The 22,512-nt window shown below is 42.7% G+C and overlaps 1 protein-coding gene across 5 annotated transcripts in view; it reads right to left on the reverse strand.

Annotated features, from left to right (window-relative positions):
* The window catches only part of LOC110521689 (discoidin domain-containing receptor 2), a 46,140-nt gene that overhangs the window by 23,080 nt on the left and 548 nt on the right, over nt 1–22,512 (reverse strand). The gene's annotated exons all lie outside the window — the stretch shown is intronic.

A 22,512-nucleotide genomic window follows, 5' to 3' on the forward strand; every position in this document is an offset into this window, starting at 1 on the left:
TCTAGACAATTCTGTGCTTCCAACTTTATGGCAATGCCCCCGTGCACAAAGCCAGGTCCATACAGAAATGCTTTGTCGAGATCTGTGTGGAAGAGTTTGACTGGCCTGCACAGAAATGTTCCCTCTAAACTATGCACACACGCAGAAGCCAAGCAGCTCCCTGGGACTGCCCATCAGCAGAATAAATACTGTATCAGCCCACTGAGAGAAGCACGAGATTGAACTTCACTCAACTTTCTAGAATTTTCCCTGTTAGTTAGTTAACACTATCAACGTTTCCCTTTACTGTGGAATTGGGTTAGAAACAATGCAATATTGGCCACTTTCAATTCAACACACCGAAACCAAACAAACTATGCAAAAGATTTTGTTGCAGGCAGAACACATCGGAGTAGGATTATATTGTATTGACAAGCATGACTCAGCCCAAACTCTAGTCTACACAGACTGGTTCAGTGGAGAGAGGTACAGTAAGCAGTTATTAATACATCATTATTTTAATACAGTATTATATATGTATATGAGCAGTAGATGAGAATGTAGTATCAGTAGACAAAACATGAACCTGAACTAATAAGTTACTGTTCTCTCTTTTCAGCTATGTGACAGCCTCAAAAATGATACTCCTGCGTAAGGGTCTGCAGCGAATCACAGCCAGACACCAGAGAGAAGCAAATGTAACCACAGAACATGTGACAGAATTGATGGACACCCTATGTTCATCAATGGACAGAAAGTTCCACAGAATGGAATATAATCACGTGCTATCAGAAACCGCTGCATTTGACCCCAGGTTTAAGAAGTTAGCCTTCAGTGATGCCAGAGCGATTGATGAGGCTCTTCAAAGAATAACCTCAGCAGCAGGGAGGGACTGCCCCAGCAGTCAGCTGGCTCAGGCACCAGGGCAACAGGAAGAAGAGGGATCAGATGGATCAGAAGCACCAGCAGTAGTACCACAAACATCTGCTGTTTGGATGCTGTTTGACAAGAGAGCAACTGGGGATGCAGCACGAAGGAATCCCTCAGCAGATGCCATAACGGAGGTCCGATCCTATTTGGAGGAGCCCCTCCTCCAAAGATCTGCAGATCCTCTGAGCTGGTGGAAGAACAAGGCCTCTGTCTACCCACGGCTTACTAACGTCATGACAGGGAGACTCTGCATAGTGGCCACATCCGTTCCCTCAGAGAGGGTTTTCTCCAAAACGTGACAAATAATTACTGAGAGAGGAAACCGCATCAGCCCCTCGAAAGTGAGGCAGCTTGCATTTCTAAATGCAAATCTCTCATAAAAGCAAAATATGGTCAGCATTGCTGTGTGCTGCTGGTTATAAAATGGCAATAAAGAAGAGCGAGAAAAGGAAAGAACAGCTCTTTCCACGTTAAAATGTTATGGGATGCATTTTCTCCATTGTTTTGATGGTATACCACTCTGGTAGGCCTACATTATGATCAAATAGCCACAGTAGCCTACCTAGCCACTATTAAAACTTAACTTAAAGCGGGTACAGCCTCAGTGTTCACAGTAAACGTGCACTGGAAGTTGCACAGAATTTTCACAACGTTCAAGTTTGCGCTCAGCAGACCTGAAATTTACTCAGTCCCGAGAAAAATTAGAGGGAACATTGCTGCACAGAGCCCTGACCTCAACCTCATCGAACATCTTTGGAATGAATTGGAATGCCGACTGCGAGCCAGGCCTAATCGCCCAACATCAGTGCCCGACCTCACTAATGGTCTTGTGGCTGAATGGAAGCAAGTCCCCGCAGCAATGTTCCAACATCTAGTGGAAAGCCTTCCTAGAAGAGTGGAGGCTGTTATAGCAGCAAAGGGGGGACCAACTCCATATTAATGCCCATGATTTGGAATAAGATGTTCGATGAGCAGGTGTCCACATACTTTTGGTCATGTAGTGTGTTTGGATGTGTTGATCTGTTGATCTGTTGGTCTGCCAAGACAGACCTCTAATGACACCGGATATCACAGAACGACTTCGTCACCTCTACACAATTTCTAGAAACCAATAGACATTTATGATATCTGGATTTCCAGAATATAAGAAATATCGCTTTCATGCCGGTCGGTTAACTTTCGGAGTATGATTTCTAAACCATCTATTCTCTCACAAATACAATAACGTCACTGTAACAGCGTTACAGTAATCAGCTAATCACAAAACACAACAGCTGTAAAACTGTACAAACTCTCTCAACAGCTCCCCTTTACAAACACCCATCAACCTCTGAATGGCCTCATTGTGCACTTATCATCATCATCATCTAGTTGGTTTCTCCTTCTGAAGAGCTCCAGTTCCTGTAGTATCAGATTACAGCCATATCACACTGAGACACTGGCCTACTTATATGAGTTAATGTACATGGGCTATACAGGAGCTAATGCTGATCTTAAACAGTAAATGAAACAGACAGCTGGTGGCTCGTGTCCTGTGTTAGGGAGGGAGAATCAGAGATGTGTTTACCATGTGGCCAGGGAGAGGAGCTCTCCTATGTAAAAGCCTGGCCGAAGAGTTAGAATGAAAAAAATATATATATGATTTTCCAAGGCTCTGTTCTGTGGAGATACTCTTAAAATCTGTCCTCTCTTTGCTTCCTTGAGGCACACACTGACCTGTATGTGATTGTGTAACAGAGGTTCAACGCATGCACACCTTTCTACCCCCTCCTCTCTCACTCTCAGTAACAGCTGTATTCTCAATCCAGGTAGACATCGGAGTGGAGCGTAGGGCTGATGTCTTGACACACACAGGACACAGGGTTATGGACTGTCTCACATTTACCACTATGGAAAACTTCTACTCCTGGTGGAGGTCAGACAACATTATTCACCTGCCGGCCCTTCAGGGACCAACTAAAATTCTTCCAGCCACTAATAATAACTCCAACATTCTGCAGCTTTACCAGTAGAGGCCCAAAATGCAGCATTTTTATAGGAGATACTTGTTGAATCTTCTGGTCTGAGGTAAATTCAGCTTTCTACTACTGTATAAACGTGACTCCGAGGTAAACTGTGTTTATTTGTCTTTCTTAGAAGGGCAGAAAGTAGGCCTAACGGTTTACCATCAGCCTCTAAAACCAAGTGCCCCAAAGCCAACAGTCCGCAGGAGGCCATCCAACACAAACATTGGGAGAGCAGAGAGGAGCCAGGGAGAACAGAGGAGTGAGAGAAGAGTTTGGTGGAGTTGCAGGGGGTGTCAGGGAAATAGAGGGAGACAGTAGGGCGACATAGGGGGAGTCAGGAAGAGAGGCAGATGTAGCAAAACAGCGTGAGGTACAAGAGGAGGCACAGGGCCCTCCTAGGCCTAAAAGGTGAGGGGCTGTAGTGGAGGCAGAGTTGACAGACAAGGCCTGTGTCCTGCCATACACTGTCCCTTACATTCCCCCTCTCACAGCCTGTGCTAGGAGTCTACTCTAGTGTGTGGTGTGTGTGTGTGTGTGTGTGTGTGTGTGTGTGTGTATGTATATATGTACACAGCCTGTGCTAGGAGACTACTCTAGTGTGTGGTGTGTGTGTGTGTGTGTATGTATATATGTACACAGCCTGCGCTAGGAGTCTACTCTAGTGTGTGGTGTGTGTGTGTGTGTGTGTGTGTACACAGCCTGCGCTAGGAGTCTACTCTACTGTGTGGTGTGTGTGTGTGTGTACACAGCCTGCGCTAGGAGTCTACTCTAGTGTGTGGTGTGTGTGTGTGTGTGTGTGTGTACACAGCCTGCGCTAGGAGTCTACTCTAGTGTGTGGTGTGTGTGTGTGTGTGTGTGTGTGTGTGTGTGTGTGTGTGTGTGTGTGTGTACACAGCCTGCTCTATAGGGTTGCTGGGGCCTATTATAGGGCTAATTTTACCCAGGAGTGGGTTTCATACACTCCCATATCTGCTACAGTAATAGTAATCAACCTATAGATTTACAAAGTAGGGCCAGCTTTCAAAGCCTATAATGTCCACTGGGCTCTGGTTGGAGTTGAATGTACTATACTGTGCAAATAAGTTGTTAATTATACAGTTGACTTGTGATATATGCAGTGGCTTGAGTGTGCGCACTAAACTGGAGCATGCAGGGAATAGGGGTCAGGGCTAGGGGATAGGGATTGATATTGAACTAGACAACTGAATGGTCCCTCATTACTGCTGTCAAACACGTTAAAGTCAACGAGAGAGGATCAAAGTAAACGTTTGATTTTATTACTGTACTAAAAGCCTGAAGGGGAATTCAACCTTCTGTTCCACCCTGCCATACGCATTCAAATCAGATTAATCTGGGCGTCTTGGAGCACATCTGTCTGATCTATCTAAAGTCAAACACAGTCAACAGAAAACCTTATATCGACGTCAGCTCGGGTCAATGTCACCTTTAGAATAAACAACGTACGTCAGACGGCAGAGCACTTCTCAATGCTTTCACAATGGCTAACAAGGAAAATCAGCAGGCTTGACCCCGTGTAAGAGAAGTCAAACAAAGTTCTCACAGGGACTGTGTCTAATGCATCGAGACCCTGTAGTTTGGAGGACAAATCACTTGTGAGTGTGTGTGTGTGTGTGAGTGAGTGAGTGAGTGAGTGAGTGAGTGAGTGAGTGAGTGAGTGAGTGAGTGAGTGAGTGAGTGAGTGAGTGAGTGAGTAAGAGAGATTAAAATACTGTCAAATCCAGTCAAATCCAAACGGGATCCAAAAGGATAAGTACAGATATCACAATTTCTGTGATAAACGGTATAACCGTTGAAGAGAGAAAGGTGATACAATATTTATTGAGCTGTTAACAAGTTCTATCTGCACACAGTGCCCTGTCTTGTGTTCCCAGACCAAATACACCCTGTAACTGTCAAAAGGAAAGTGTTTTCCTCATATTTATTTCTACCACAGAAGAGTCTAGTGTCCCTTTTAAAATATGGACGTATTCCCCATCAATGGACTCCTTGTTGAAGTGACACATCTGGATAATTAAAGGGAGGTGAGACGTGGGAGTGTGTTCATACCTCCCTGTGGCTGGACCTGAGCAGGCTGGCTCATACCTACCACACACACACACACGCACACACGCACACGCGCACGCGCACACGCACACGCACACAACCTAATCTCTCTTCTCTACAAGTTGTTTCAGACTATTTTGTGCTGCTGTCTTCACTAATAAAAGCTCTTTAGTAGTGTACTTGAAAGGTGTTTAAAAAAAGTAAATGTATTCAATCTGTTGGAACAAAGTGTAGAAGAAGCTCTATTTTGGTAGCCTCTGGTACATTCTAATGCCTTGATACCATCTGAAAAACATAGCGAAATGATTGAATACTTTTTCGAATTTACCTCCCAGATTTGAAAAATGTGTTGTATTGTGTAGAAAGACATTACTTGACAATTTAAATTACTGAAAATGTAGGAATTCAGTGGACCGTTGTTTTGGATATTTTCTAGGATATTTTCTAGGTCTAGGCCTATATGATAAAGACTATTTTCTATGTAAAATAACATTAAACATTATTTAACATTTAACCTGTCTTCTCTTGAGATTAAAGTATGATTTGCAGTTCTACTGCAATATATGAATTGCCACAATGTTGTTTGTTCTTTAAATTATGTATTTCATCATTATCTTGACAAATAAATTAAAAGTTGTTTTTCCAGGTTTCTGTTTTTCCCAGTTCTTTCAGGTTTTCACTCTCAAACTAACTAAATTTGATGTTCTAATTCCACGACAATGCTTAAACCACATCAGGCGACCACTTTAGAGGTCTGGGAAAAATCTAAGAAATGTAAATGTTTGGGTGTTGTTACCCTTTATTTCAAGTGTACACCTAGCAAGAGGTTGTTGTTTAGCAGTTTTTGTGTAGTGCACATGTGATAGTAGAGTTTGCTAAATAAATACCCACTGGATTGATTCAAAGAATCATTAAATCAATCAAATCCTTCTGCCAGGCAGACGCGGCACCATAACGAATCAGTTGGACAGGCATTTGATTTCCACGGGACCTCCTGTGTGTGCACGCGCTTGCACGCATTTTTAAAATGGGTGTAATGGTAAAGACCATAGGCAGCTCATGAGTTTCATGTTTGGGGAAGCTTACAATGTATCCTACCATTTCTACCGATCTGCATGCCAGTTAAACATATTTACAGTGCCTTGCGAAAGTATTCGGCCCCCTTGAACTTTGCGACCTTTTGCCACATTTCAGGCTTCAAACATAAAGATAGAAAACGGTATTTTTTTGTGAAGAATCAACAACAAGTGGGACATAATCATGAAGTGGAACAACATTTATTGGATATTTCAAACTTTTTTAACAAATCAAAAACTGAAAAATTGGGCGTGCAAAATTATTCAGCCCCCTTAAGTTAATACTTTGTAGCGCCACCTTTTGCTGCGATTACAGCTGTAAGTCGCTTGGGGTATGTCTCTATCAGTTTTGCACATCGAGAGACTGACATTTTTTCCCATTCCTCCTTGCAAAACAGCTTGAGCTCAGTGAGGTTGGATGGAGAGCATTTGTGAACAGCAGTTTTCAGTTCTTTCCACAGATTCTCGATTGGATTCAGGTCTGGACTTTGACTTGGCCATTCTAACACCTGGATATGTTTATTTTTGAACCATTCCATTGTAGATTTTGCTTTATGTTTTGGATCATTGTCTTGTTGGAAGACAAATCTCCATCCCAGTCTCAGGTCTTTTGCAGACTCCATCAGGTTTTCTTCCAGAATGGTCCTGTATATGGCTCCATCCATCTTCCCATCAATTTTAACCATCTTCCCTGTCCCTGCTGAAGAAAAGCAGGCCCAAACCATGATGCTGCCACCACCATGTTTGACAGTGGGGATGGTGTGTTCAGCTGTGTTGCTTTTACGCCAAACATAACGTTTTGCATTGTTGCCAAAAAGTTCAATTTTGGTTTCATCTGACCAGAGCACCTTCTTCCACATGTTTGGTGTGTCTCCCAGGTGGCTTGTGGCAAACTTTAAACAACACTTTTTATGGATATCTTTAAGAAATGGCTTTCTTCTTGCCACTCTTCCATAAAGGCCAGATTTGTGCAATATACGACTGATTGTTGTCCTATGGACAGTCTCCCACCTCAGCTGTAGATCTCTGCAGTTCATCCAGAGTGATCATGGGCCTCTTGGCTGCATCTCTGATCAGTCTTCTCCTTGTATGAGCTGAAAGTTTAGAGGGACGGCCAGGTCTTGGTAGATTTGCAGTGGTCTGATACTCCTTCCATTTCAATATTATCGCTTGCACAGTGCTCATTGGGATGTTTAAAGCTTGGGAAATCTGTTTGTATCCAAATCCGGCTTTAAACTTCTTCACAACAGTATCTCGGACCTGCCTGGTGTGTTCCTTGTTCTTCATGATGCTCTCTGTGCTTTTAACGGACCTCTGAGACTATCACAGTGCAGGTGCATTTATACGGAGACTTGATTACACACAGGTGGATTATATTTATCATCATTAGTCATTTAGGTCAACATTGGATCATTCAGAGATCCTCACTGAACTTCTGGAGAGAGTTTGCTGCACTGAAAGTAAAGGGGCTGAATAATTTTGCACGCCCAATTTTTCAGTTTTTGATTTGTTAAAAAAGTTTGAAATATCCAATAAATGTCGTTCCACTTCATGATTGTGTCCCACTTGTTGTTGATTCTTCACAAAAAAAATACAGTTTTATATCTTTATGTTTGAAGCCTGAAATGTGGCAAAAGGTCGCAAAGTTCAAGGGGGCCGAATACTTTCGCAAGGCACTGTATATATGCACATTTTCATGGATCAGTTTCATTTCAATAATGTCACCTGGTTAATGACGAAAATCTGAAGTAAAATGATAATAATCTAAAAGTAAAGATTAATCTACGACAAGGGCGCTAGCCATATGGACACATTGATACACTGATCCATTGGCAGCTAAAGAAAGGAGAGCATAGAACTCAGAGATATAGACCAATTCAGCAGAAGGCCTATAACTTCCATCATCAACTTAGTAAAATACATAGGCCTAAAGGTGACAAAAAAAAAAAAGTCAAAAATATCCTGTTGAAAATTCTGGTTCTTTCTATCACATTCATTCCTCTTTTCAGCCAGAAGAGGACTGGCCACCCCAGTCTTTTTCTGGCTGAGTTTTTCCTAGCCACCGTGCTTCTACACCTGCATTGCTTGCTGTTTGGGGTTTAAGGCTGGGTTTCTGTACAGCACTTTGAGATATCAGCTGATGTACGAAGGGCTATATAAATACATTCGATTTGATTTGATTTTCTCCAGCTGTCTGTCTTCTTTTCTATCTGTCTTGACTTGAGCTATTGCTAGTGAAGTTCAAATTGTATCAAATTCTGAGGGTCCAGCCGGAAGCTGTCGCTAACAAACTTGCAACATTGTATCAACCAACTGAGCCTATTCCGGGCCCTCAAAGTTTTCTGCGCCATTGAGCTCGGGACAGGAAGATTTTTTATGAGTTTCACTGGATATATGGGATCATTATATTTTGCTCTTTCACACCGAGGCTTGGTGATTATCGAGGCTGAAACTGTTCGAATACTCATACTAACCATACTATTTGTGATGTAAATTGAGTATGTAGTATGCCTATTTGTCAGACTATGGATATAGTTAGTATGCTAAAAGTTCCTAGGTGTCGTGCTACATTCGCCAAAATTCTAAGTATACAAGCAGTGGACACTATTTGCTTTTAAGGCCCATAATGACATTTTCCAGAAAATGGGCATGGCTTCACAACTTTTTCAGATTTGAAGAAAATGATGGAAAATATTAGTGATGGGCATTCCGGCTCTTTTCAGTGAGCCGGGTCGTTCGGCTCAGCTCACCATAAACAGCCGGCTCTTTTGGCTCCCAAACTGCTCTTTAAAAAAAACACGTTTTGTATTTTTTCACGTCAAACAGTTTGCGATAGTTTGACTATGATTGGTGTTAAAACAATGCTTAAAATAATGCTCTACCTTAACCACAATGCATTGGTTTGTTATGAAAAAGAATGTTATTAATCATTTGCATTTAAAATATAACTTTTTCATGTATATCAGCAAAGTGCATACAAATGTAACAATTCAAAACGAATACAATCTGAACAAAATAATAATAGAATATTGCACCATATCCTCCAAATAGGATCGGACCTCCATTATGGCATCTGCTGAGGGATTCCTTCGTGCTGCATCCCCAGTTGCTCTCTTGTCAAACAGCATCCAAACAGCAGACGTTTGTGGCACTACTGCTGGTGCTTCTGCTCCATCTGCTCCCTCTTCTTCCTGTTGCCCTGGTGCCTGAGCCAGCTGACTGCTGGGGCTGTCCCTCCCTTCTGCTGAGGTTATTCTTTGAAGAGCCTCATCAATCTCTCTGGCATCACTGAAGGCTAACTGCTTAAACCTGGGGTCAAATGCAGCGGTTTCTGATAGCACGTGATTATATTCCATTCTGTGGAACTTTCTGTCTATTGATGAACATAGGGTGTCCATCAATTGTCTGGCTGTGATTCGCTGCAGACCCTTACGCAGGAGTATCATTATTGAGGCTGTCACATAGCTGAAAAGAGAGAACAGTAACTTATTAGTTCAGGTTCATGTTTTGTCTACTGATACTACATTCTCATCTACTGCTCATATACATCTATAATACTGGATTAAATAATGATGTATTAATAACTGCTTACTGTACCTCTCTCCACTGATCTCCACAGTGACCTGCTCGAAGGGTTCCAGGACTCTACACTCCTCCTCCACCACCTCCCATTCCTCTTGGGTCAGAGCATCAACAGGTGCATTGACAATGGCCAGGGTAGAGATGATGGCATCCTTTGACTCAAGAAACCGCTTCAGCATATAACATGTTGAATTCCACCTTGTAGTTCAGTCTTGTTTAGGCCTCAGCTCAAGCATCCCCATCTGGCGTTGTGTAGACTTTAGTTTTTCAGCACCTACTGTGCTCCTGTGGAAGTATTCCACAGCTGCTTTCACTTTGTCCACAGTGGGCTTCATCACCTTCAGAGCGTCTCTTACAACCAGGTTGATTGTGTGGGCAAGACATGGATGATGGGTCCATTTAAACATTTTCATGGCTTTGGTTATGTTAGCTGCATTGTCACTAACACAACAGACCACTTTTCCATAGACTTGCCATTCTCTGGCCTCTCTCAACAGTTCCTCTGCCAAGTTCTCTGAGGTGTGTCTGTCGCTGAACTCAAAGCAGTCCAGAAGTTATTCTCCCTGGAAAGTTTTTTTTTAATGATCTTATTTAGACAGGAGTAATTATATAATTTTGGCTAAACATCAATTTACTTTAGGGCAATCAAATCAAATCAAATGTTATTAGTCACATGCGTCGAATACAACAGGACCTTACAGTGAAATGCTTATTTACGAGCCCCTAACCGACAGAGCAGTTTAAAAAAATACGGATAAGAATAAGAGATAAAAGTAACAAGTAATTAAAGAGCAGCAGTAAAAAATAACAATATATACAGGTGGGTGCCGGTACAGAGTCAATGTGCGGGGGCACCAGTTAGTTGAGGTAGTATGTACATGTAGGTAGATTTAATTAAAGTGACTATGGATAGATGACAGCAGAGAGTTGCAGTGGTGTGGAGAGGGGAGGGGGGCAATGCGATAGTCTGGGTAGCTTGTAGACTAGATGTTAAGGACTCTTATGGCTTCTGGGTAGAAGCTGTTTAGAAGCCTCTTGGACCTAGACTTGGCGCTCCGGTACTCCTTGCCGTGTGGTAGCAGAAAGAACAGTCTATGACTAGGGTGGCTGGAGTCTTTGACAATTTTTAGGGCCTTCCTCTGACATCGCCTGGTACAGAGATTCTGGATGGCAGGAAACATGGCCCCAGTGATGTACTGGGCCATTCGCACTATCCTCTGGAGTGCCTTGGAGTCGGAGGCCGAGCAGTTGCCATACCAGGCAGTGAATTTACCAGTCAGGATGCTCTCAATGCTGCAGCTGTGGAACCTTTTGAGGATCTGGGGACCCACGTCAAAACCTTTCAGTCTCCTGAGGGGGAATAGGTTTTTTCATGCCAGCTTCACAACTGTCATGGTGTTCTTGGACCATGTTAGTTTGTTGGTGATGTGGACACCAAGGAGCTTGAAGCTATCAACCTGCTCCACTGCAGCCCCATCGATGAGAATGGGGGCATGCTCGGTCCTCTTTTTCCTGTAGTCCACAATCATCTCCTTCATCTTGATCACAATGAGGGAGAGGTTGTTGTCCTGGCACCACACGGCCAGGTCTCTGACCTCCTACCTATAGGCTGTCTCATCGGCAAATTTAATGATGGTGTTGGAGTCATGCCTGGCCGTGCAGTCATGAGTGAACAGGGAGTACAGGAGGGGGGTGAGACCGCACCCCTGAGGGGCCGCTGTGTTGAAGATCAGCGTGGCAGATGTGTTGTTACCTACCCTTACCACCTGGGGGCGGCCTGTCAGGAAGTCCAGGATCCAGTTGCAGAGAGAGGTGTTTAGTCCCAGGGTCCTTAGCTTATTGATGAGCTTTGAGGGCACTATGGTGTTGAACGCTGAGCTGTAGTCAATGAACAGCATTCTCGCATAGGTGTTCCTTTTGACCAGGTGGGAAAGGGCAGTGTGGAGTGCAATAGAGACTGCATCATCTGTGGATCTGTTAGGGCAGTATGCAAATTGGAGTGAGTCTAGGGTTTCTGGGATGATGGTGTTAATGTGAGCCATGACCAGCCTTTCAAAGAACTTCATGGCTACAGATGTGAGTGCTACGGGTCGGTAGTCATTTAGGCAGGTAACCTTAGTGTTCTTGGCACAGGCACTATGGTGGTCTGCTTAAAACATGTTGGTATTACAGACTCGGACAGGGAGAGGTTGAAAATGTCAGTGAAGACACTTGCTAGTTGGTCAGCGCATGCTCGCAGTACACGTCCTGGTAATCTGTCTGGCCCTGCGGCCTTGTGAATGTTGACCTTTCTAAAAGGTTTCTAAATTACTCAATCCAGCATCCTAACAGTGCACTACACCCACCAACTTTCCTTTCCAATTAGCAAAAGGCTGAACCCGGAGATCTGTATATAATGACGAGATGCTCATGTCTCAACCCTAACAGTGGTAGTCTTTGTCCCAAAGGCAGAAAGGCAGGCGACAAGTTTAGGTCTGGATATTATTCCCATAGAAACACATTGGGCTTTTACTGGACAGATTTTGGCGAGAGTGAGCCATTTCGCTTTGCCTCTTCCTCTCTGTTGAAACTACACTGAACAAAAATATAAATGCAACATGGAAAGTGCTGATCCCATGTTTCATGAGCTGAAATAAAAGACTCAAAAATCACAAAAAGCTTATCTCGCTCAAATTTTGTGTCCAATTTGTTTACATCCCTGTTAGTGAGCATGTTATCCTTTGTCAAGATAATCCATCCACCTGACTGGTGTGGCATAAAAATGAGCTGATTAAACAGCACGATCATTACACAGGTGTACCTTGTGCTGGGGACACTTAAAGGCCACTCTAAAATGTGTAGTTTTGACACACAACTAATTGCCACAGGTGTCTCAAGTCGAGGGAGCATGCAATTGACATGCTGACTGCAGGAATGTCCACCAGACTGCAGGAATGTTAATTTGTCTATCATAAGCCACCTTCAATGTTTTTTTAGAGAATTTGACAGTACATCCAACCGGCCTCACAACCACAGACCACGTGTAACCAAGCCAGTCCAGGACCTCCACATCCGGTTACTTCCCCCGTGGGGTCGTCAGAGGAGGGGAGGGGTGCTGCGGAGTATTTCTGTCTGCAATAAAACCCTTTTGTTTGGAAAAACACATTTTGATTGGCTGGGCCTCGCTCCTAAGTTGGTGGGCCTTTGCCCTCCCAGTCCCATCCATGGCTGTGCCCCTGCCCAGTCATGTGAAATCCATAGATTAGGGCCTAATACATTTATTTCAATTGACTGATTTCCTTATATGAACTGTAAGTCAGCAAAATCATTGAAATTGTTGCATGTGGCATTTATATTTTTGTTCAGTATATATCACCCGAGAAAGCATGCGAGCGAAACAGCGCCCCTCTGTTTGTAGCCCATGTATCTGATGCTGTCTGGACAGAAATAGTATGGCAGGGTCCAGACAGTATCATATACATGATCTACACATACTGAGACAGGGGGGCGCTGTTTTGCTCGCTCGGATGGTTTAACTGAGATTGACGCATCCTGATCAAATAAATTATAAATATTTTACTTGGACGGGCAAGGAGGTACGGTAGGGCGGGCCAGGCCCCCTAAGGCTCGCCCATAATGCTGGCCGTGAATCGTTTGACAAGCTTCGATCCAAAATAATCCCATAGAAACGCATTGGAGTTATTATGGACAGATTTTGGCAAGATTAAAACCTCTCGCTTCGCCTCTTCCTCTCTGCTGCGTTTCCCTGTCAGGGCTTGTTTTGTGACTGACAGGCGCCTGCCCTATCAATAGATCGCTAGAAGATGCATATCGTTCATTCTAACGGACAAGGGCTTGACAGACTGGCTAATAGAAACTTTCAAATGAAAAATTGCCCAGTTAATATTAAGTGGAAAAAGTAGTCGGCTGAAAAGGAGCCTGGATAAGTAGAAATAAAGTGTCTTTCTTGTTGGTCTGCTTTTCATTTAATTTCTGACAGTATTGCATTAACGTAGAGGTACTATTTTGATAGCCACATAGTTCAAATTATTGTAGTAGCTTAGTCTACTGTTCATAGATCAGAAGTTTGTGTGTATGTGTGCGTGTTTGATACCGAGCTCATCCAAGTTTATTGTATTAATTTATAGTCTGCTGTTCCTGAATCATAAAACTAGACCATTGCTTCAGGTGCTGGGAAAATGTCTGTTCTCCAAAACTATTGGGTCCCCCCAGGCTCAGAACAGGAAGTGGCCAAGGACAGAAACTCCCATCAGAAAACCAGACTTCCTGAGGCTGGAATTGTGATCTCTTTATTCAGCTTCAGCTGGCGTGCGTGAGTGCGTGTGTGTTTAACCACATACCTCTCTCCAGGGGAGGAAAATACTAGAGAAATTTGTAACAAAAACACATTGTAGCCCCTAACCAGGTTATCCTACATTCTCACATTGCAAAAGCAAACTGGATAGGGGTGTTGTGCTGTTGAATAGGGATTTTGGGGGATGTGCAGAAACAGATGTGCAGACTTACTCTCTTTCCTCTCATGGTCACACAGAGGGGTGATGGTCCTTGCACCCTGGGAGAGCCGGTAGAGTCAACACACAGCCCATCCCCACCCCTGGTCCCCTGCCCTGGCTGGTTCTACTGTCAACATCACTTGCATGCTACTGTGTGCCATGAGCGAGAGGACTGGAGAGAGGAGGACTGGAGAGAGGAGGACTGGAGAGAGGAGGACTGGAGAGATGATAAGAGTCTGAAATGTTTGCATCTCTCTCTGTGTGTGTATGTGTGTGTGTATATACAGTATGTGTGTGTAGGATCAGCCTTCCCTCAGCCCCTGACTGTTTAGTGAGCCAGGCAGGCTAGTTAGCTTTAATAGTGGCCATTACAGTGAAGTAAAGATGTGCAGGCCAATGATAGCAGCCTTAAATCACCTGTCAGCCTTGATTAAAGGGGCATCCATACCCCTTACCCACAACCTGCTCTGAAACACACAACCTGCCACTTACACACAACCTGCCACTTACACACATACACACAACCGTCTCTAAAACACACAACCTGATCTGAAACAAAGAACCTGCTCTGAAGCACACAACCTGCCACTAAACACAACCTGCTCTGAAACACACAACCTGTCACTACACATAACCTGCTCTGAAACACACATCCCACTCTGAAACAGTCAACCCCTAGGATGGGAGTTTTTTTTTAGTTATACATGATCCAGGAGAAGGCTGCATTAATAAACAAAGAATAATATAAACTGTGACACAATCGTTTCCCCTTCGGCACCCCTCTCTTCTTCTTGTATTCAGGATGTGCGCGGACCAAATATTTATATACAGTAACTAAATGTAGCATGAACTACCTAACCTATACTGTGATGTACAGTTGAAGTCGGAAGTTTAAATACACTTAGGTTGGAGTCATTAAAACTCGTTTTTTAACCACTCCACAAATGTCTTGTTAAACTATAGTTTTGGCAAGTCTGTTAGGATATCTACTTTGTGCATGACACAAGTAATTTTTCCAACAATTGTTTACAGACAGATTATTTCACTTATAATTCATTGTATCACAATTCCAGTGGGTCAGAAGGTTACATACACTTACAGTAGTTGACTGTTCCTTTAAACAGCTTGGAAAATTCCTGAAAACGATGTCATGGCTTTAGAAGCTTCTGATAGGCTAATTGACATCATGTGAGTCAATTGGAGGGCTACCTGTGGATGTATTTCAAGGCCTACCTTCAAACTCAGTGCTTATTTGCTTGACATCATTGGAAAATCAAAAGAAATCAGCCAAGACCTCAGAAAAAGAATTGTTCATCTGTATGTGTCACATGTGCCACTGAAACAGACTATTAGACAGAGAAGAGAGAAAGAAGATAGTTTATCTGAAAGCTATAATTAACTCCCAACTTCAGTCAGTGTGGGCCAAGACCGTGACAATCTGGTAGTGATTAGTGGGCTATTAAATTCAAACTTTTATTAATTCAAGGGTATGATTAGGAAAGAAATGTTATACTTACACCAAGGCTTCCAACCAGGGAAGAGGGGGGTAGAGGCATAATGAATAAATGTATAAAAAAGGGGATTAAATAATGTTATTTGATAGACTTCAATTCTATCTGCTAATTTCATAGTTGATCTATTCCAACCCCCCCCCCCCCCCCCAAAAAAAAAAAACACGCTATGGCTGCTTACATTCCTGTACAACGAAAGACTTGCCCGCTGATAGACAGGCATATTAACACTGCAAAGCAATGCAGAGAGCATTTTATTGGTTCTGCAGACATTAGCTGGGACTGTGTGTGTGTAACCCAATGCTAGCCTAGCTTCTATGACCAGCCACAGGTGCTGCTGACTACCGCCTCTCTAGTTTTCGAACCACTAGGCTACCTGCCGCCCCAGGTAGCCTTTCTATCCAAAGCCAGATGTAAACAATAGGCGAGCACAAACACACCCACAGCCCTTCTCTCCCTGGTCATTAGAGGAATGTTAATGTGTGACATCTGGAAGCGAGGTGAAGGGAAGACTATAAACATTCATGGGCGGGCCACAGGTGCTACTTAGGGTGATAATGTTAAAGGGGTAGTTCACCCAAATGACTAAATGACACATTGGTTTCCTTACCCTGTAAGCAGTCTATGGACAAAGTATGAAAGCAATCCATGCCTTGGTTTAGTTTCCCTTGCACTGTTTCCACATGTTAACATTCTAAGAAATCCACTTCAAGTCATGGGACCGATATTAGCAATTTTCTCACATACTTCTTGCGCATCATGATGCAATCTAAACCAACAACACAATTGTAGGGTTCTGTGAGAGACACTCAAATACACACTTGTGCACACACTCCCGGTTGGTGTCCCTCCCAGCCCCATATACTAGTGACCCTCTCTCTGACTAGTAAGAATATCTGGACTCTATTCACTGTTAATGATACCCAGCTGGGTTAAATGAGACCTGAGAGAGACAGAGGGGAGATAGAGATAGAGGGAGAGTAGAGTGAGAAAGACAAAGTAAGAGAGAAAGGGGCGAGATAAATACATATTTTAACTGATTCTAAGGCCCTAACCCTCAGTTTTGGATGTTAAATGTGGAAACTCAATTATCAGATCCAAGAAGTCCTTTTCCATTTCCTCCCATGGTGTTTAAATCATGTCAGAGCCCAAGACCCGCTCCATTCTCACTGTCTTTCCCCTTCCATCTCAACTCTATACTACTAAACTAAATACGTTAATATCGATACTACCAATTAAAATCCAACTACTGCTACTTCAATAAATTACACAATTACTACTTGTAAATGTAACACGACCACTAGGCTTGGGCGATAAAATGTATACCGTATACTGGGGTATTTCTAAAACAGATGATTTGCAATACTGTAAATAAAATCCAAACCATACGCCACTGCTTATAAGTTCAGTAAAACTAATACATCTAAGATGTGTCAAATAAATGATATCCAGCTCAGGGCTCCAGCTATGCATTTGCTTCGCTAACTTGCTAGCTAAATGTCAATAATCAAGCTTATTGGTCACAACATAGACATAGATCCCTGTAGACTAAAATGTTTTGTGCGTCCCAAAAAAAGAGAAAAAATAGTGCCGCGGGTGCACTTCCGGTAATACTGTATACCTGGTATGGAACAGAAATGGTATGAAAATCTGTGTACCTCCCAACCCTAACTACTATTACTGCTGCTTGCAAATATTGCCATTTCTACTACCATCACAATTACTGTACTATTACAGAGTAGTTTCAAGCTTCCAATAAATACATCTATCCAAAGACATTCCTGAACACAGAACACTTAGACAGTTTGAATGATTCTGTTTTCTTGGACCCTGAATATCATACAAAATCATACTACTTATTCGGATACACAACATGTTATTATTAAGTACTAGGCACGAGAAGGAGCAAAAGAGAGGGAGAGAGACAGCTGAGAGAGAAATAAAATGTTCTTGTTGTTTTCAGGTTCTTGCCAATCCATCCATCTGTGTGAGGCGTTAAGAGACCAGCTCCCTTTCTTCCCTCTTTCTCTTTCTTCTCCCCATTTAATCACTGCATATTCCCACTTAAAGAAAAGTAGTTATCTTTATTCATGTCTTTATTCACTCTGTTCTCATCTGAACCAGGAAGAGACCACTTCAGCCCAGTTTTCTCAGAATTGATCACGAATCAGAAAAGATGTTTAGGTGGTTGTAATATTTCTTTACACTGGTACTTAGAGTAGGACGAGACTGACTGTGACTGTGCATACTAACCATCAGTTCAGTTGTCCTATAAGAATCACAATAGTACATCAAAATGAAGTACTAGTTAGCCGCCGAAAATATAAGTTCTATAGGTTTCGTTTAGTACAGTATTAATTTGTGGATGTCCATCATCCATTTCATATAAGATATGTTCTGAATTACAATTCATACGATATATTATGAATTGCAATATGTTACAAATTGCAATCCGTACAATATGTTATGAATTTGCAAAACATATGATATCTAAAAAATTCAAATGTGTTGTGGCAAAAGTTAGCTAGGAGGCTAACGTTAGCTAGGAGGCTAACGTTAGCTAGGAGGCTAACGTTAGCTAGGAGGCTAACGTTAGCTAGGAGGCTAACATTAGCTAGGAGGCTAACGTTAGCTAGGAGGCTAACGTTGGCTAGGCTAGGGTTAGGGTTAAGCATAAGGTTTAAGGGTTAAGGTTACCTAACCTCCAAAGTAGTTGCAAAGTAGCTAAAAAGTAGTAAGTAGTTGCTAATTAGCTAAAATGCAGAAGTTGTCCGTGATGAGATTCGAACACGCACAGCATAAAGAGCCTAGTTTAAGGAGTGGAATGGCCTATCACCTGTCAGACAGCACAAGAGAAGCTCCTCAAAAAAGCTGGTACTGAAGTAAAACATGCTTTTTTAAGCCCAGTCATTGCACAACAAATAACAATTCTAAATGCAATCATGTGTTAAAAACTTTGACGGCCATGATTAAAAAGAGCTACTATTTTTATTTCTCAATCTCAACTCCTAATTAAAGCGCGCCTCCCATTCGTCATTCGACTGCATACACTATAGCCTAGTCAACGGTTGGCGGGCGATCAGCGAGTCACCCACCACTTTACAATGTGAGCTTGCAGTATAATTGTTTGAAACCCAAATGTTTTACTTTACTTCAAATAATGAGGACGGTCTAACCTTACTTTGAAATAGCCTAGCCAAAATCCAACCATAGCAATTATTTTATAAAGACTTCCTCATGCCATTAACCAGCATTTCTCTCCTGTTCTATTGGTTTTCGTGAACTTTCTTTCGCTGTCCAGAAGCCAAATGCGCACACAGTCCTAGTCATATTAGCAACCCATCATCATTGTTGCTATTAGATTCCCCCTCTTTCTAAGTTTCTAACTGAGATTTTAATCTCTGTCGCATACGGAACCGCTCACATTAGGTGGGCTGTTCAGAAGTGTTTTCCCTCAAACTGCATTTTGGCAAATGTTAGATAATGCCGTTTTATTACCTGCTTTTACAGCAGTTGCATTTTCAATAATCACCTTTTGACTGTAAGACATTTACCTTAAGTTCTTAATTAAAAATGTCAGTTTGTTAACTGCATGCATAGTATTTTCTTTGGTCAAGTCATTTTACTGTTTGGAAAAAAATGAACTGTGTGTTGAATGGTTAATGAGGGTTGGTTAGTCAGCAACAAAATAGACAGAAATTTGCATCCCTAACTACTATACATCAAAATAGTTCACTAACACCATTTCTCTAACTTAACATTTCTGTCAACTGGTATTACTGGGAACCTTATCTCTATGCCGTGTGGAAAGAAGGGCTGTCGGTTAGGGCAGGGTTTGAGTTCAAGCACATGATAAGTAAATCTGGTGTTTCTGAGTCTCTGGGTCTCTGGGTCTGAGTCTCTGGGTCTGAGTATGTCTCTCTCGGTTTGTCTGTGTGTCTGTGTCCGTCTCTGTGTCTGTCTCTCGGTCTGTGTCTCTGTGCCTCGGTCTGTCTCTCGGTCCCCGTGTCTCTCTGTCGGTCCCTGTGTGTCTGTGGCGCGGCCTCTGTCTGTCTGTCTGTCTGTGTATATCTGTGTGTGTCTGTCTGTGCGTCTCTGTGCCTGTGTCTCTGTGCCTGTGTGTGTGTCTCTCTGTGCCTGTGTCTCTGTGCCTGTGTGGGTGTGTCTCTCTGTGCCTGTGTCTCTGTGCCTGTGTGGGTGTGTGTCTGTCTGTGTCTCTCTCTGTCTGTGTGTGTCTCTCTGTCTCTCTCTGTGTCTCTGTCTCTCTGACTCTCTGTGTCTCTCTCTGTCTCTCTCTGTCTGCCTGTCTCTATGCCTGTCCGTCCGCGTCTCTGCCTGTCCGTCTGCGTCTCTGCGTCTGTCTCTCTGCGTCTTTGCTTCTGCCTTTCTGTCTGCGTCTCGTCGTCTGTCTGGGCGCCCGTCTCTGCTTCTGTCTGGGCGCCCGTCTGCGTCTCGGCGTCTCTGTCTAGATTTCACCCCATGGTTTTCCTATTTTTCTATAGCATGATCACTTTTCCATTAGAGATTCCCTGAATTTTGGTTTACTATATGTCTGACTGTTGGACCTTCGGTCTTGATATTCATTCTCACAATGTTAACACAGAAACTGCTATGTAAGCCATACTGAGGCGGTTCAAGGGGCCACAGAAGTACCTGCTGTGTGTGTGTTCACTGGGCCACAGAAGTACCTGCTGTGTGTGTTCACTGGGCCGTTGAAATACCTGCGGTGCATTACTCTGATAAGTTAAAGCACATGTTGAGAGCTGGAAGAGAGAGGTCAGGCTGGCTATTTCCGGCAGTGAGGTCATGAACCCGGCTCAACACACACTCTTCCATACCCACACACACACTGCCTGGAATGGCTAAGTGGGTCACACCACATGCTCCCCCACCTTGACCTCTCTAGAACAACTGTCCTTTATGACTCTGGGGGCGTTTCCACCAACCTGTGGCTCAGATGGCTCAGCCAGTTAGAGCCTGCATGAGTCTGTGTCTATATATAACTGCTTGGGATAAAAATGTCTCCTGCTAAGTGACTGTATTATTATTACAAACCCCATATAAAAATGGTAGAATTTAGCCTCTGTGTGGATGTCACCCACATAACACAGGGCACCTGCATACCTCATACATACCGTCTACATACTACCTCCATAACACCCACGAACACCTACATACCGCCTGCATGACAAGAGGACAAAGACTGACACACAAATATGATTGGTGTGCTCTTTACAGGCTAGGAGGTCAAAGTTTGTCCATGAGGAAATCTTTGAGACCATAGCATTATACTGTACATGCCTTAGTCTAAATGACAATACATAATATATCGTAGTATGATAATACCAAGCCAAAATAACATGTCAGGGACAGGACTCAAGTGGTGAAAAGTTGCTAAACTTTTCCTAAACATAGTGAATGACCACCCACCAAAACAAAGCAGAACAAATTCTCTGGGCTTTGAAGTGGCAGCACGAAAGTGAAAAAGCCTCAAGCAATTTCTACATTAGTTTCACTGCTGCTCCACCAGCCAAAACAAAGACCTTCAATATCCTATCAGCTGGGAAGCACAACATTATTTTGCTGAACAAATTTTCTAAGAATTTTCAATGTCACAGATATATCTAGGATATGTGAGGCTATATTCTCCATTGACTAATACGTAGTAAAAAACTGACGTAACCACCAAGCAAATGTTCAACTTCCTGTAATGTATGGCATAACTGATAAGTGGCAGTCGGTGCCATTTAAGATGAGGGAGGACAATTATGTTTTATGAGTATGGTCTTATTTGTACTACAGCATACTGGATGACTGTCATTCATATTCCATTCACCCAGTTCAATTCAATAGGTTAAGGCTACAATATGATACTGACATTTTCCCTGTACTCATCATGAGGTTGTTACAACCTAGCCTATGAATGAAAGACTACAACGTAGGTGCACAGGTCGAGAGAAGAATTTGACAGAGAGTGACACATTCAATACTGCCTTGCAAACTCTTGCCTGCATCTAGCTAATCTAGGGCGTAGTCATTAGTCCAACAATTCCAAACGAGAGTTTCTATTGGACAAATTTAGGTATTTGTATTCGTTCCGTTTAAGAAACGTTTTTCCAACAGAATCACGGGAATGAATACACTCCTGATCCCACGCAAACAGTTCCCTTTCGTAGCCAATTACAAACAGCTCATTGTAAAAAAAACTCCCCAAAAACTGCTTGTTGTATTCCTTCTCGCATCTACGCGCTCTCCTCCTCTCACCTTTTCCCTTCGCTTGTGGACTTCAATGCACTATACATCAGCTGTCTGTGACCAGGCGAAAAAACCTCTCCAAGACAAACCTTCATATCATAACCGCTACACACAGCGTACATCATTGTCACCATATTAGCTAATGTAACATCATAGTCAACATAGCTAATATACTAGGCTAAACTAGCTAGCTGCATTTTCTAGCTAAGTGAAATAAAATAAAAAATCGGATTTTTAAAAAACACTTATTTGTTCAAAACTGTTCAACTATTTTCTCTCCGAGTCAACTACTCACCACATTTTATGCACTGCGGTGCTAGCTAGCTGTAGCTTATGCTTCCAGTACAATAGTCATTCTCTGATCCTTTGATTGGGTGGACAACATATCAGTTCATGCTGCAATTGCTCTGATAAGTTGAAGGACGTCCTCCGGAAGCTGTTATTATTACATGTAAGTCTATGAAAAGGGGTGCGAACCATGAGCCTCCTAGGTTTTGTATTTAAGTCAACATTGAGTAATTTTTTTAATGCCATCACATTCTGTGATAAGTGCAAATAGTCTACATTAAAACCCAAGCAAATGCACAATCATTTTCAAATTCAAACAAGAGCAACA

The sequence above is a fragment of the Oncorhynchus mykiss genome, chromosome 30 (assembly GCF_013265735.2).
Source record: "Oncorhynchus mykiss isolate Arlee chromosome 30, USDA_OmykA_1.1, whole genome shotgun sequence".
NCBI classification, from domain to species: Eukaryota; Metazoa; Chordata; class Actinopteri; order Salmoniformes; family Salmonidae; genus Oncorhynchus; species Oncorhynchus mykiss.